The sequence below is a fragment of the Anguilla anguilla genome, chromosome 15 (assembly GCF_013347855.1).
Source record: "Anguilla anguilla isolate fAngAng1 chromosome 15, fAngAng1.pri, whole genome shotgun sequence".
In the NCBI taxonomy this organism is placed as follows: domain Eukaryota; kingdom Metazoa; phylum Chordata; class Actinopteri; order Anguilliformes; family Anguillidae; genus Anguilla; species Anguilla anguilla.
Genome location: NC_049215.1, coordinates 2,536,324 through 2,553,069, shown reverse-complemented (window position 1 = coordinate 2,553,069; position 16,746 = coordinate 2,536,324). Strand labels below are relative to the sequence as shown.

At 46.0% G+C, this 16,746-nt stretch overlaps 1 non-coding gene across 1 annotated transcript; it reads right to left on the bottom strand.

Moving 5' to 3' along the window:
- Nucleotides 1-16,317: 16,317 nt before the first annotated feature.
- Nucleotides 16,318-16,391, bottom strand: trnan-guu. Its single transcript has one exon. It is a non-coding gene; the product is annotated as a tRNA-Asn (tRNA).
- Nucleotides 16,392-16,746: the final 355 nt, after the last annotated feature.

The following is a 16,746-nucleotide window of genomic DNA, read 5'->3' as shown; positions in this document are numbered from 1 at the left end:
GACACGCCGGTCTTCAGATGGGGGAGGGGGGTGTCAGCCACCCTCCCTCGGGCGTGGTCGCGCCTCTGGTCTGATGGTCACTGACACCCTTGTTTATATTGGGTGTTACCACACCCAGGAGACCCTGGGATCCTACCGCATTTGAACCTGGAAAAGGCGCATCCAGGGCCAGTTTCGGATGACTACTTCGGGAAGTGCTCCACTCAAGAAAAAAACAGACAAAAAGGATAAAACACATGAGAAATAAAGGTAATGAAATCAGTGGTTTTAAGGATAAAGTAGTCCTGCGGTTGTTTTTACTATTTATTTCTGTCAGTAGCCTATTTCACACATAGAAGTATAAAACCAGATAATATAATGTAACCTGACTACACAAAATTACCTGCAGAAGTCACAGCTCATTACCCCCCAATTCTGCTGGCCTTACTGCCCCCTTGTGACATGCACAGGTACTACACATGCTTGAGCTTTTCCAAAGTGCTTTCTTTCATTTGTAACCCCTCAGTGCTGAACTTCAACTGCAACTATTTTTAATATTAGTTGCAATGTAGGGCAACCAGAGTACACCAGCTGGGATGTGAGAAGCTGTGTAATCAGCCGCAGGGTGAATATATGTTACCCTTATTTGCTTGGAAATCCAGGCTGATACCACCACTCTTTAAATACTGCCAGGAAACCTTTAATGTCCATTGGGTGCTAGGATCTGCTAGTAAAGTTTCATCTATCACCTCCAGTATAAATCAGTTTTCTCCCAGGACAGGAGAGTACACTTTTTATGAGTATGCACTTCTGAGGGTGTACCTGAGAGCTGTGTGAGGACAGTATGCTGGAGGCTATGAGTATGCACTTCTGAGGGTGTACCTGAGAGCTGTGTGAGGACAGTATGCTGGAGGCTATGAGTATGCACTTCTGAGGGCATACCTGAGAGCTGTGTGAGGACAGTATGCTGGAGGCTATGAGTATGCACTTCTGAGGGCATTCCTGAGAGCTGTGTGAGGACAGCATGCTGGAGGCTATGAGTATGCACTTCTGAGGGTGTACCTGAGAGCTGTGTGAGGACAGTATGCTGGAGGCTATGAGTATGCACTTCTGAGGGCGTACCTGAGAGCTGTGTGAGGACAGTATGCTGGAAGCTATGAGTATGCACTTCTGAGGGCATACCTGAGAGCCTGAACTTCCACAATGCCTGTCTGGGTCTGCTGTGGTTATCATATTGTAGTGACTATGAGTGACCATAGAGTCTACCAAAAACATAAAACCCCCAAGTACGCTCAGCCAATGGCACAACACCATGAACCCCAAAAAAGAGGTGGAAGGACAGTATTGGGTGAGACGGTGAAGCTGTGTTTGATATGCAGAATAGAAGTTCAAGCAGCATTCTGGAAAGATGCATTTTGACTCATGGGGTCTCCTTCAGACCACAAAGAAAGCCTGAGCAGCCCGATGAGCTCTCATCAAGCTCTCCTGTTTGTCTACATCCGAGTCTTGGTCAAGTTGGCAATAAACCATCTGAGTTTGTGTGAGGAAAATGCAGTTGTTCTGAAGGTATCAAACAACTTTCAAAAATCAAAGCCACAATAAATTTGCCTTTGCTCCATACAGATCTTCAAGCATATAGCTGGACTCATGTTTTAAATTATATGGCTATAAGCGTTAACTCTGCTTGAACTCGATGGGGAGAGAGGCCTGCCATTGCTTCTCCTTCCCTGCTGTCGCTCCTGCATCTATTGTTTGCAGCTGGCGGAGCCAGACGTCTCTTTGTCTGGAGTCCCGGGACCTGTGGAGGGCGCTGGCTTTGTGTAGGGGGGGCGAGCAGATCCCTGTCTGCCTTCACTCCAGCTCCTGCAATGGGAAAAGAGGATTAACCCGCCCTGTTTTTAATTAATTCGCTGGAGACCTGGCACTTAATGAGAGAGAAGTTCACGCCAGTGGTTCATTTGGACTCGTTCACGCTCATATGAATTGTTTTCAATGACTGGAAGCTCAGGCAGCTCAGAAGTTTAAAAAAAAAACCTTTCTTCCATCGCAGTATGAATCTTCATCATTAAGTTTTGTTCATTTATTTATTTAATTACTTAATCTAGGTTCCAGTTCCAGTTCCAGACTGGGGGTAACTTTCTGACCTGACAGAGGATAATACTTTTCAGGTCATCTCTTCCTGTGAAAAGCACTCCTCTGTACAGCCACGATAAAATTCCATCACATCACATCATTGTCCATTGACTGGACTGTGAGTTTATTCATCTTTTTTACTTAGAAGCAGCTGGCCAGTGGCTGACCCGTGAACGCGTTTCCTGTGAGTAATCCAGAAACGACAGCACAAATGAAAAAAGAAGAGAATCGAGATGAGGCCAGCTGTGACCCTTTCCTGTGGAATTCAGACACTTTTCCACTTATTCTCCTTTTTTAATGACCACTGAAGAGGTTCTGATGTAAATGACGCCTTTAAATGTCTGTAAAACCACCAGGCACGCTCAGAGCAGAGGCGGGGATTTCTGGCTATATCATGTGCTTCAGTACAGCATGGCCTAGCATTGCCAAAGTTGTGGACATGCCTTCAGACTAGAGTATGAGTATATGACTGTGCACTCTATGACTGTATGACTGTACTGTATGACTGGTGTATTACAGCATGGTAAAAATGAAACAAAAAGGTTTGCTGTCTACCATCACTCTGTCTTCCTCCTACCTGGGCCTGTTGTATGTGTGTGTGAGTGTGTGTGTGTGGTTTGTCCTTTAGATTTGCAGCATGTTTCATAGATTGAACATGACCCTCTCCACAATTTTATAGGCATTTTACCAAGCCAAATCCCATCACCACCCCCCACACCCACCCCTCCTCCACCAATACACCCCCATCCCCACACACACACACACACTCACAGTTCATAAGAATTCTTATTTCTTTTCTTTTCAAAATCAGAAATCACTTCCCAGTTTCTCTGTGGACAACACACACACAAACACACACACACAAACACACAAGGTATCAACACAGCTCCAAGAACCTGTCTGCTCCCGCTTTTCCCGCACACTCTACCCTCTGTAGTGTGTGAAACTACACAATGTCTTGCGGGATCTGCACAATGTTATTTCAAAACATTCTAAACATTTAATATTTTCTCACACTCAACCCCAACTGCAAATTGGGGGAGGGACACAATAAATAAATAGATTTGCATGTTTGGCTCCTTACCACAATCGATCAGTACAGCAAAAAGAATATCTGCTCAGAGTCTTGGGAATCATTTTAGAAGAGAGAGAAGCTAGTGTGGAAGGACCGTCTTCCACTTTGGAAGATGAAGATTTTTCAGAATATGAGGATCATGTCTCTGTCAATTCGGAGTGTGATAGTGAGTTCGAAGGAGAGGATGAGATTGACCATCAGCCAGCCCCAGGACCAGCCCTTCAGCAGTCAGCCCCAGGGCCAACCCAGATTGGAACAGAGGGAAGCTCTAGAGGAGACGTCTCCTTCTCCAGGAGCCGGGCAAAGCATTGGTAAGACCTCAAGTCCAGAGGAGACAACATATCCCAAGGGCCCCGGCTTCTGCAGCCATCGTGAGGAGGTTTCAGGAGGAGGATGCTGGTGCCCCACCCTCCCGACCCACAGAACCACCAACTCCAGTACCTGAAGTAAATGTTATTGATGTTGTTGCACGTGTGTGTGTCTCACTCTGCTACCTTGGCCTGCTGAAACTATATGTGAGTGAGTGAGTAAGTGAATGAGTGAGTGACAGTACACATGCATCAAGTCCAAGAAATACATTTGCAACCCACTGTCAGGATCCGGGGTAGGACTCAAACGCAGACAAAAGATCCAGTGAGAAAGTGGCGATTTATTAATACCAAACAGGGTTTCAGGAAGAACAACAGTCTTGTGGTCGCTAAACAGGCACAGGTCGAAAAATCCGTGAATCCAAATCCAATAAGGCAAAGGTACAGAAACGGAGCAGAAAAATCAGGTCGAGGGCACAGGCAAGAGTCAAAAAACCGGAAGCTAAGCAACAGAGCAGGCAGGCTAGAGACGTAGTCAACAAACAGGCAAGGAATCAAAACCAGGAGATACGGAGATACAGGGCAAAAAGCTTGAACGGCAACTGAGAGAAAACAGAGGCATGATCTGGCACAGGCTAATGGGCTAACAGAAATATATAGCAACAGAAACCGAGTGGAAGATGAGTAGCAGGTGGAGATGGCTGCCGAGGCTTGATTGAATGATGAGGTGAACAGGCAGGACTGGGGCGGAGCGTGGGCGGGAACCAGGAACCTAAAGGAAAAAGAAAACCAAAGCACACCCCATGCACTCGCACACACACACAAAAAGCAAGCACGCAAAAATAAAATAAAAATAAACGGATAAAAAAAAAATGAAATAAAAAAAAACAATAAATATAGAAACAGGAACACAACGGAAACTCAGGCAGACCTCCTGACACCCACACACAGTAAAACTCTGTCCTTCATGTGGTGTGTAGACTGGCATGAATTTGTGTTCAATGGGGATCATTTATCATTTCCATTAAATACCGTATGTAAAATTTGTCTTTCCAATTTGTTCAGTTCAAACATTAAACACCAATGGTGATAAAAACCTTGTTTCATTTATATTTGCTCATGATAAACATGATTTATTCAACCCATGCATTGATAATTGATTTTTCTTTCACAAAAATCGCATTTTAGCACTAAAAACGAATAGCACTTTTATTGATAAATCAAGTCAAGTCAAGTAGAACTTTATTTGTCCCCAGAGGGGCTATTGGTTGTGTAATCTAGCAGAGGTAAATGGCAAATATTAACCATATATGCTGTCTATATTGCTTGTAATTGAGATAAGGCCAACATCTGTTAAGTATTTTTACATAAATTGTTATGGCTGTATGGTTTTAAAAACCCAATAATGTCGTGGGTCCACCAGACCCACGAACATTGGGTGAATAACAAAAACACGAATACCACATAAGGGTTAAGACTGGGTTGAGACAGAACATAAAGTATATATATAAATCATATTTTGAATGAGCCAAGTTGGGTTTACTGAACATTTAAATCATCTTTTCTCCCCATTCACATATGTTTTCCAGATGATTTACTTTTTTGTGTGTCACACCAAAGGCAACTTTGCCTACAATTTGGGGGTCCCTGGCCTAACGTTTGAATGTCCCTGGCCTGCAGTTTGGGGGTCCCTTGCCTACAGTTTGGGGATCCCTAGCCTAAAGTTTGGGGGTCCCTGGCCTAAAGTTTGGATGTCCCTGGCCTGCAGTTTGGGGGTCCCTGGCCTAAAGTTTGGATGTCCCTGGCCTGCAGTTTGAAAGTGCCTATGATGCTGGCCATGATGGGCCAAAGTCCTGACAGAGGGGAGCTTTGAGTATCACAGAACCTGGCCCAGCTCAGCCAGAGCTAGGTGGCACCCCCTGCTGGAAGATCACACAGCACCGGGGCTGAAGTCTACATTAGCCTAAAAAATCTGAGCTGGGGAGGGGAACAGGAGAGCAGGGATCCTGCATGCGGCCTGCAGACCAAAGGCCAAAGGGAGAATAGGTCAAAGACTTTTGGGGGGGTGGGGGTGCATATCCATCCACCACCATTTCAAAGTAAAAGATTAAAACCTCCAGTCTGCTGCGTCTTAAAGTACGTTTTAAGACAAGGCAGGCAGGCAGGAAACGAGGAGCTGGTCCAGCATGTTCAGGAGTTACATTTCTTTTCTTTTCTTTTGTATCCTTTTCTCTTTTTTAACGTGTTCCTAACTTAAGGTTGCTGATGGTATCACAGCTTGCGATAGACACTGTCGCTGACACAATGTATACCACGATTGCTCTGGAAGAGTTCGTTTGAAATCTGATTAGTAAAATTTGCCCCATACACTTTCACAGTGACATTGCGCTACCCTTGTGAAGGTGGTGCTGTAATAAGCTGTCGTGGCTGGTTATGAGCAGTGCTGTGTCATGATTATAGTGCTACACAGGATTTATGGCGCATAGCTACACACTTGCCTCATCACACGTGTGAAACAAAACTGAGCAGGCTGCCTCATTGTTATGTCAGCTCAACACTGACTCCAATGTTACCAGCTACACACACATTTATCTGTCCATCTGCTGTTGATTCCCCCTTTGTTCCCCAGCGATCAGGGCTGTTTGCTTGTCTCCCAAAACTGAATTAGTTGTGCAATGAGACTAGCTGCCCCGTCACGTCTTATTGTCACCAAATTCTGAAGTGTCATTGCAGAAAGCTATGGGAACAGCCTAGCACTGTCATCTTGCATCAGCCCTCTCTGTAACAATAGCAGGAGACCCCAGCTATGTGGCGGCACTGTGGTACGACGGCAAAACCACGCAGTCCATCACTTGGCTAATCCGGGCGCTGACAGGCAAACGCGCTCCCGTTCGACACGGCTGAGTCAAAGCAAGCAAGGGTGTGGGGCTCGCTGTGGCAACAACGGAAAGCCCTTCCTGGGGGAACAAGCGTGAAAACATATGGGCGCTGTAGAGCACAGTCGCATTAGTTCCTGAAAGCAGGTTCCTCTTTTTTAATTTCAGCCCCCACCTACCCCCCGGAAACGTTCTGTCCACGAACGTCTCGCCCCGTGCACGGGTCTGGCCCCGCCCGTTTGTTAGCGCTCCTTGCTGTGGCGACGGGCGATAGTTTTTGTTGGGCGACCTCTGCGGACTCTGGCGGATGTCCCATCATGGGTGGCGGAGGGGGAAAAGTCCACGGTGGGGTTTTTTGGGATTGGGGGGGGCGAGCCATGGAGCATGCGCCTTCTGCTCCCACGGTGCCGGATGGACCCGTTCCAGCGGGGAGGGGGGGGGGGGGGGCACGGGGCTGTAGTCCCAGTCAGCTGTGTGTCATAACAGATGCAGTCAGCCAGGCCCGGGGTTCCAGAACCTTCCAAACTCATGACCCACTTTATGAACACATACGATTTATGTGACCCGGCTGTTAAAACAGCACAATAAATCCTCAAATACATTTCACATGAATTCGCACTTTTTTCATCAAAACAACTGCATATACATTGTGACTGCTGGAGTTCTTCGTCTGACCATATAGCAAGGTCCATATAGGACCAAAACACAGTAGAGCAAAGTTTTTTTTTTGTATGGTTCTTTCCACCTTCCTCTGCCCCTTTAATGGCTGACATTTAGAGAACCATACCGAGGAGACGTGGGGAGGTGAGGCTTAGGGGGTCTTCAGACTGCCAACGATATGGGTCATGGGATCGAGACTCAGTGAGAAGCACATTCCACAAAAGATTAAAATGTATCTCTTCAGACTAAGGATGAAAGTCTCTCTGCGCTTTGATGGATTTGAGGTTTCCTCTGCACATTTGGAGGTAGCCCCCCAGAGATCAGGGGTGTTTTTGCAACCCGATGGGTGGTCTCCAATCACATGGTGATTGACCTCCCCTTCAGACTCCAGAAAGCCAGCCTGTTAGACAGCAAGCCTAGAACAGACTGCAATATTTCTGACCAAACATGATATGTCCAAGCCCTCTCCCCTCATACCCCTACACACACACAAACATAACCCCCCCCACGCACACATACACACACACATACACAACACACCCCTACACATGCACCCCCACCACACAGGCACACACACCCCTATACAAACACACACACACACAACACACATCAGTATGCTTTCATCACTGTGTCAAGACTAAAGACTGTCTCTCCAATAGAAACGTATTTACAAATTACTGTGATTACTGTGTACTACTGTGTACTTTTACTGAGCTACTCAGTAAAATCTTAAGCGACATGTCAACTTAAACAGAGATTATATTGGTTTAACCGAGTTTATATTGGTTTAATGGCGTTTATATCATTTTAACAAAGAGAGTTTATGAAAAGAGATAGTTTGCTCTTTCAAAATCAGCGTACTCTTATAGGAGTTGATTTAACGTTGAACGCTTTGCTCTGCGCATATGAGGAGCCGTCTCTGAGCCAAATCCAGATCTCCGTCGGCCCGCCAGTGTTTCACAGGTCGGCACCACAGTGGTCTGCCGGCGGCAGGTCCGTTTCCCGAGAACGGCGCTTCTCAAACTCGCGCCCGCCAGACCCCCTGAGTACACTGGCTTTTGTTCCAGCCACAAGCGCAACCTCAGAATTGCAACAGGCTGTTAATTGTTAATTAGACACTCCTTAGGTCCACTGTGTGATGATTTATCCTCTCGAGGCCACGTAGGAAAGAACCAGCCATTCATGACGTGAATAATGTCCCTCGGAGTGATTTCCTAAAGGCTGGCGGACAGACCTCAGGCCTCAGGCCTTTGTGCTGTGTACTCTCTGGCGGTGGCCTAACATGATCCAAACCCTTTTCCTTAAGATCGCAGTCTCATGGTTTTAAACCGCCATAATCTGCATCAGTTAGAACAGTGCCAAGCTGTGAACTCTACACTGAGCTTTACTATGATTTGATATAAGCCCACAGAATGGTAGTGCGATCGGGATTCAAGCTATAAGAGTGCCGAGGTGGATGACTGTTGTGCATCTCTGTCCCACAATGATAAATGATCCATGTGTATCTCTGTCCCCCAGTGCTAAATCCTCCATGTGTATCTCTGTCCCCCAGTGCTAAATCCTCCATGTGTATCTCTGTCCCCCAGTGCTAAATCCTCCATGTGTATCTCTGTCCCCCAGTGCTAAATCCTCCATGTGTATCTCTGTCCCCCAGTGCTAAATCCTCCATGTGTATCTCTGTCCCCCAGTGCTAACTCCTCCATGTGTATCTCTGTCCCCCAGTGCTAAATCCTCCATGTGTATCTCTGTTCCCCAGTGCTAAATCCTCCATGTGTATCTCTCTGCCCCAGTGCTAAATCCTCCACTTGTATCTCTGTCCCCCAGTGCTAAATCCTCCATGCGTATCTCTGTCCCCCAGTGCTAAATCCTCCATGTGTATCTCTGTCCCCCAGTGCTAAATCCTCCATGTGTATCTCTGTCCCCCAGTGCTAAATCCTCCATGTGTATCTCTGTCCCCCAGTGCTAAATCCTCCACGTGTATCTCTGTCCCCCAGTGTTAAATCCTCCAGGTGTATCTCTGTCCCCCAGTGCTAAATCCTCCATGTGTATCTCTGTCCCCCAGTGCTAACTCCTCCACGTGTATCTCTGTCCCCCAGTGCTAAATCCTCCATGTGTATCTCTGTTCCCCAGTGCTAAATCCTCCATGTGTATCTCTGTCCCCCAGTGCTAAATCCTCCATGTGTATCTCTGTCCCCCAGTGCTAAATCCTCCATGTGTATCTCTGTCCCCCAGTGCTAAATCCTCCATGTGTATCTCTGTTCCCCAGTGCTAAATCCTCCATGTGTATCTCTGTCCCCCAGTGCTAAATCCTCCACGTGTATCTCTGTTCCCCAGTGCTAAATCCTCCATGTGTATCTCTGTCCCCCAGTGCTAAATCCTCCACGTGTATCTCTGTCCCCCAGTGCTAAATCCTCCATGTGTATCTCTGTTCCCCAGTGCTAAATCCTCCATGTGTATCTCTGTCCCCCAGTGCTAAATCCTCCATGTGTATCTCTGTCCCCCAGTGCTAAATCCTCCATGTGTATCTCTGTCCCCCAGTGCTAAATCCTCCATGTGTATCTCTGTTCCCCAGTGCTAAATCCTCCATGTGTATCTCTGTCCCCCAGTGCTAAATCCTCCACGTGTATCTCTGTTCCCCAGTGCTAAATCCTCCATGTGTATCTCTGTCCCCCAGTGCTAAATCCTCCATGTGTATCTCTCTGCCCCAGTGCTAAATCCTCCATGTGTATCTCTGTTCCCCAGTGCTAAATCCTCCATGTGTATCTCTCTGCCCCAGTGCTAAATCCTCCATGTGTATCTCTCTGCCCCAGTGCTAAATCCTCCATGTGTATCTCTCTGCCCCAGTGCTAAATCCTCCACGTGTATCTCTGTTCCCCAGTGCTAAATCCTCCATGTGTATCTCTCTGCCCCAGTGCTAAATCCTCCATGTGTATCTCTGTCCCCCAGTGCTAAATCCTCCATGTGTATCTCTGTTCCCCAGTGCTAAAACCTGCATGTGTATCTCTGTCCCCCAGTGATAAATCCTCCATGTGTATATCTGTTCCCCAGTGCTGAAAACTCTTAACTGAAGGATCTCTGTTCGCCTCCATTTCCCGTCTTGCATCTCTGGGGAAATAAAGACCCTTCTAGAGTTCAGCCGCTCGCTTTTACATCCACAACAACAAGTCAGCTGTTCCCAGTTGGAAAGCCGCAGGACTGAATTCAATCAACACTAGTCCTTACTGCTGACCAGGCACAGGAATACTGTACAGGAACTGCTTTTGTTCTTCACATACACAGCTTTTCAGCTAAAGTTCAGTAACTGCTAAAACCTCATTTAATAGTAATATCCATAAACAAACATTTCCTGTGAGTGATGATTAGTCTCTCCAGTTGCCAAGGAGTAATTCTGAATCACACTTCCTTACAGATTCAAAGCAGCCCAAAGCCATCATCATACCTCCATCATGTGGCACTTCAGTGGGGAATATTAGCATGGATGGACCCCACTACTTCAGTATCTGTTGAGCTACAAGGAACCATATCTTCCACACTGTACCAGAATATTCTGGAGAAGAATACGTAATTGCATTTACAATTACAGCTGAAAGGTTATTGGGATGAAAGGGTATGATAACAATTCTGTAAGACAGGGTGTTCTTGAATTTCTCCTAGGCAATGTGTGAGAGTAATTGTGTACATTAAAAGTTTGGTTAAAACTATTGCGGGATAAATTGGATATTAAATATTGAAGTTGATGATGAAGTTTTTGTTTTTGTTGAGTAAATGATGGAAAAGTTCAAACTGTGTTTGTTACATAACCTTTTGTCTATACTACTACTTATATGATGATTAAATATCTCTTTGATCCAAAATGTGACAAAAATAAATAAATTAGTAACCTTGTTTTAACAGCATTGTAGTCCAAGGGACAGGCCATGTTCACGCATGGCAAATTCAATGAGCATAATATGTAAAAGTTACCTGTCATGGCAGCCATGGAAAAACCTTGCCTCCATGTTTTTTCATTTAGAATTTTAAACTCACATTATAAAGATTTTTATCCAAGCTCTGTGTACTGTCAGAGTTCCATGACAATGAATAAAGTTGGTTCAAAACCTGAAATTATAAAATTCTAATTGTTAAATGGAAAGTGGAAGCAGATTTTTTTCTGAGGTTGATCTGTTGGAGTTTAACGCCCGTCGCTGATGCTCCGTTACCAGTGTCTGCTGGAGGGTCATGTGACTCCGGCCTGCCTATCAGTTAAAAGGGCCAGGGCCCAATTAATTTGGGCTTCAAAGGCTGAGTGTCCGTGCTGAGACTGGTGGAGCGCATTAGCGTGCTCACTGTGGGGGCTTAGAGCCATTTGGGGAGAACAGAAAAGGGTTCGCTGGCAGCAGGGCGATCTGGTGGGATCTGGGTGGGTCCCCAGTTACCCCCAAACTAAAGGACACGTAAATTTTTAGGAGAGCTGGGGGGACAAGGAAGGAGGAGGGAAGGGAATTGTCTAAAATAACAGGATCCAGGTCCCGAGCGCGTACTGATCCGAATCGAGCGCGGCCCTGGAAAAGACGGCTGAGGGAGCAGGCTGAAAGCGAAGGAATGCATGAAATGCGCTTGACTTGAGCGGACGAGCGAAGGAATGAGAGGCAGCCCAGAGGAAATAATAGGCCCCTTTTTCTCCCTCCCCTGTCATTATGGCGACGCCGAAGAGCGCTCGTAATCCCCCTCGAAAAACCACCACTTTAGGGGGGTTCACGGCGGCGTCAGGCGGCACCCACACAAAACAGAAAGAGAGCGAGCGCGAGAAAGAAAGAAGGCTCATTTGCGGCGACCGTGCCGAAATTTGTTCCCTGAATTAAGAGATCTGTAATGAGGAATTAAGTTAACTCACCCATAGAAAATCATGAGGGGGGAGGGGGAAGGGGGTGGGTGTAGTGTAGTAGGGGTGTTTTCTTTTGGGTCGGGGGAGGGGTGGGACACCCACTGAACAGCTCCTCATTTAGGATAACACACCAGGGTTTAATCTGTAAAGTGAACTGGTCTTTATGCAAACACTGCCTGTATTACAGAGGTTTGTGCTGTAAAGTGAACTGGTCTTTATGCAAACACTGCCTGTATTACCGAGGTTTGTGCTGTAAAGTGAACTGGTCTTTATGCAAACACTGCCTGTATTACAGAGGTTTGTGCTGTAAAGTGAACTGGTCTTTATGCAAACACTGCCTGTATTACCGAGGTTTGTGCTGTAAAGTGAACTGGTCTTCATGCAAACACTGCCTGTATTACAGAGCTTTGTGCTGTAAAGTGAACTGGTCTTCATGCAAACACTGCCTGTATTACAGAGGTTTGTGCTGTAAAGTGAACTGGTCTTCATGCAAACGCTGCCTGTATTACAGAGGTTTGTGCTGTAAAGTGAACTGGTCTTCATGCAAACACTGCCTGCATTACAGAGGTTTGTGCTGTTCTGTACTCTGGGGAAGCCATTGTCTTAGCAGCCCACGCCTGTAATAACCTATAAGAGGACAGCTATGGAAGTGCTCTTCTTTTATAAACTACAGTACATGCAATTACTGTAGGCCACTGGTCCATTCCCGGGCTGAAATTCTATGAAATTAAACTGATGCTTCTGTCGTCCTACAGCTGTAGAGGCTTTTCTTTCCACAAGGATTTGTGTTTGTGGGAGAGAACTGGAAAAAAAACAGCCTCTTACTGTGCAGAAAATAGTTCTCTCTTTTTGTTAAATTATAATTACTTTATCTCTTGACCAAGACATGGTATTTAAGATGCAATTTCTGTACGTATATGGGATAAGGTAAATGTGAATTTGATTAAACTCAGAAATACAAACATCAAGCACTGATCAGTAAATTCTTGTACAAATGTATAAATCTTGTATAAATTATACACATTGAATTCGTGCCAAAACACTGAATGGAAAAAATGTAGGTGAGAACTATGTCAGAGGACATTAGGGGGAAGTTGATCATTTAATACATATTAACTACCGAGCCTCTTAAAAACCGTGCTTGTGGAAAATAACTCAGGACTGGTTTTTTCTGGCTTGGTGCAATACTTGGCCAGCATTCCGACACAAGGCACAATATAACGCGCCAGTGAATTCCAAGCAGTGAAAGGCAAATGGGTGCTGGGTGATTCACAGGGGAGGGATCGGGGAGTCTGTCATAACAACGACAGAATAATCTCCAGAAATGAGAACTGGCAGCAGGCCGAGGTCATGTGGTCTCTCTGGCGATAGGTTAAAGGGTGCGTTCTTCTGCCATACAGGGCTCTGAAGTGGTGAGGCAAGCGTGGGGGTCAGCTTTGTTTCCTTTACCATGAATCAGACCGATGGGCTGAGCTTCCCCCACTGCGTGTGCTGCAGTCTGTTCATCCACCATCTCACTCTCTTTTACTCTCTCTCCCTCTCTCTCTCTCTCAATTCAATTTCAATTCAATTCTATAATGCTTTATAGCATGACTATAGCTACAATATTGCCAAACCAATTCACAATGAAACAATAAACAACTCTCTCTCTCCCCCCTCCCCGCCCCTCTCTCTCTCTCTCTCTCTCTTTCTCTCTCTCAATTCAATTTCAATTCAATTCTATAATGCTTTATAGCATGACTATAGCAGCAATATTGCCAAACCAATTCACAATGAAACAATAGACAACTCTCTCTCTCCCCCTCTCTCCCTGCCCCTCTCTCTCTCACACTCTCCCTCTCTCTCTCACACTCTCCCTCTCTCTCTCTCTCTCTCTCTCTCTCACTCCCTCTCTTTTTCTCTCTCTCTCTCTCCCTCCCCCCCCCCCTCTCTCTATCTCTCTCCCTCCTTCCCTCCCTCTCTTTCTCTCTCGGATTCTGACCGCCTCTCCCGCGTCTCCCAGCCCGGTTCCCCTGAAACCCCGTCCCGAGGACGTGGAGGTGTCCAATGGATGACTCAGCTGCGCTGCTCCCCTGGCCCGGAGTCAAAAGCTCTTCCCTCAGTGTAATGACCCAACCCTGCCTCGTGTTAAGGGCCGGCCCACTGAGCACGCGAACGCATACCTTAACAGGGAGGGAACGCTCGTTCCCCTGCTTTCCACGGGTACCGCCGTGCCGAGTCAGGGCTGTTGATAGGGATGACTGAAAGTTCAGCCGCTTCCAGATATTTCTAAAGGCTCCTGAGCCTTCCGTTGGCTGCCCGGGAGGGGAAGGAAACAATCAAACAGGTTTTTTTGGCCGTTTGTCGTTTTTGTGTTTCCACTTGGTGACAGCATCTCTGAAAAAAGACGCCGCACAAATAAACAAATACATAAAACTGAGTCTCCCTCCCACAGGAACCGCTCTCGCACAGCTTCCTGAAAGTGACCTGTGTCACTGGCCCGGTGGTGAACCAGCCCTCCCTTTACTGTGAAGCCTTAATCTGAGACTCCTAACAACTGCTCTCCCTTCACCAAGAAGCCTTAATCTGAGACTCCTAACAACTGCTCTCCCTTCACCAAGAAGCCTTAATCTGAGATTCCTAACAACTGCTCTCCCTTCACCAAGAAGCCTTAATCTGAGACTCCTAACAACTGCTCTCCCTTCACCAAGAATTCTTAATCTGAGACTCCTAACAACTGCTCTCCCTTCACCAAGAATTCTTAATCTGAGACTCCTAACAACTGCTCTCCCTTCACCAAGAAGCCTTAATCTGAGACTCCTAACAACTGCTCTCCCTTCACCAAGAAGCTTTAATCTGAGACTCCTAACAACTGCTCTCCCTTCACCAAGAAGCCTTAATCTGAGACTCCTAACAACTGCTTTCCCTTCACTGTGAAGCCTTAATCTGAGACTCCTAACAACTGCTCTCCCTTCACCAAGAAGCCTTAATCTGAGACTCCTAACAACTGCTCTCCCTTCACCAAGAAGCCTTAATCTGAGACTCCTAACAACTGCTCTCCCTTCACCAAGAAGCCTTAATCTGAGACTCCTAACAACTGCTCTCCCTTCACCAAGAAGCCTTAATCTGAGACTCCTAACAACTGCTCTCCCTTCACCAAGAAGCCTTAATCTGAGACTCCTAACAACTGCTCTCCCTTCACCAAGAAGCCTTAATCTGAGACTCCTAACAACTGCTCTCCCTTCACCAAGAAGCCTTAATCTGAGATTCCTAACAACTGCTCTCCCTTCACCAAGAATCCTTAATCTGAGACTCCTAACAAGTGCACTCAGGAACATGCAACATTAAACAAACCCATGAAATGCGCAGAATGTCAAATGTACAGCAGATGTCCACTGAGAGGGAGAGACCGGCCATTCCTCCATCTTTGTTCAGTGAGCATTTGCCTCTCATACTTATTAGTATGAAAGGCAAATGCTCAATAAAAAAACTTTTCCCCTTAATGTTATGCTTAATATTATGACTGTCCAATATCAGCTTTTGGGTTATTATTATTATTATTATTATTATTATTATTATACAGCATGATGCATGAAAGTACCAAGGACTTTTAGGAATGATTTTTAGTATTGTTTTTATTAGCTGCTTGTATTTTTGGATCAGACCAGAATCTTTTTAACCTTCTGCTCTTAGTTGAGTGGTTTAATCCAGCTGCTTTTGGAAAATAAACACTCACAAGAGTCAGCAGACAAAACATGAGTCAACTGTTGCGGTAGAGCTTTCTCTGAGTAATGATGTAAATCACTCATCCATAAAATGTTTTTAATTAAACTTGATGCTTGTTTTCTTTAAATCATTCAACTTGATATATGTAGTCTAATTATTACAAGAGAATATCACAGAACATGATTGCACTGAACACAACAAAAGCCCAAAACAGCTGCTAATTATGATCCCTTCCTAAGCAGACAAGCTTTGTAGTCATTAAAAAACTATAGTACCAGGTTCAAAACACACAATATACTCAAACAGAAATGGAATATTTCATACATGTATGCGAACGTGAGAGTATCCCATATGTGTGTCCATTGCAGATATTCTTCTGAAAGTTCTGAACAGTAAGTTCATGCATAGTATATTGCGAGTATATGTGCGAGTGCTTCACATGTGTGTGAGCAAATTCCCGAGCAGTGTGCAGCGGTGCATACTTGTGTCCGTTCTTTATCATTGGCCGCCATTTGGCGATTTTTAAATACAGCTTTCATAGGCCAGGCACATAATGACCCTCGTGCTTTGGGCCTTCAGAAGTTAGCATTGAGGTTTTGGTATCAATATGAGGTCCCTGCTGTCCGGCTGGGTCCCGACCAGTGCACCAGCATCCTGGAAGATACTATAATAATCACGACGGAAATTCAGAAGACATCGAGCTAGAGAAAAGCCCTCCGTCCCTGGGTGGGCTCGAACCACCAACCTTTCGGTTAACAGCCGAACGCGCTAGCCGATTGCGCCACAGAGACTGACACAGAGTCCCCACATGCTGAGTGTGTCCTGGGTTTATCACACAGGATGAGCACAGAGTCCCCACATGCTGAGTGTGTCCTGGGTTTATCACACAGGATGAGCAGCACACAGAGTCCCTACATGCTGAGTGTGTCCTGTGTTTATCACACAGGATGAGCACAGAGTCCCCACATGCTGAGTGTGTCCTGGGTTTATCACACAGGATGAGCAGCACACAGAGTCCCCACATGCTGAGTGTGTCCTGGGTTTATCACACAGGATAAGCACAGAGTCCCCACATGCTGAGTGCATCCCGGGTTTATCACACAGGATGAGCAGCACACAGAGTCCCCACATGCTGAGTGTGTCCCG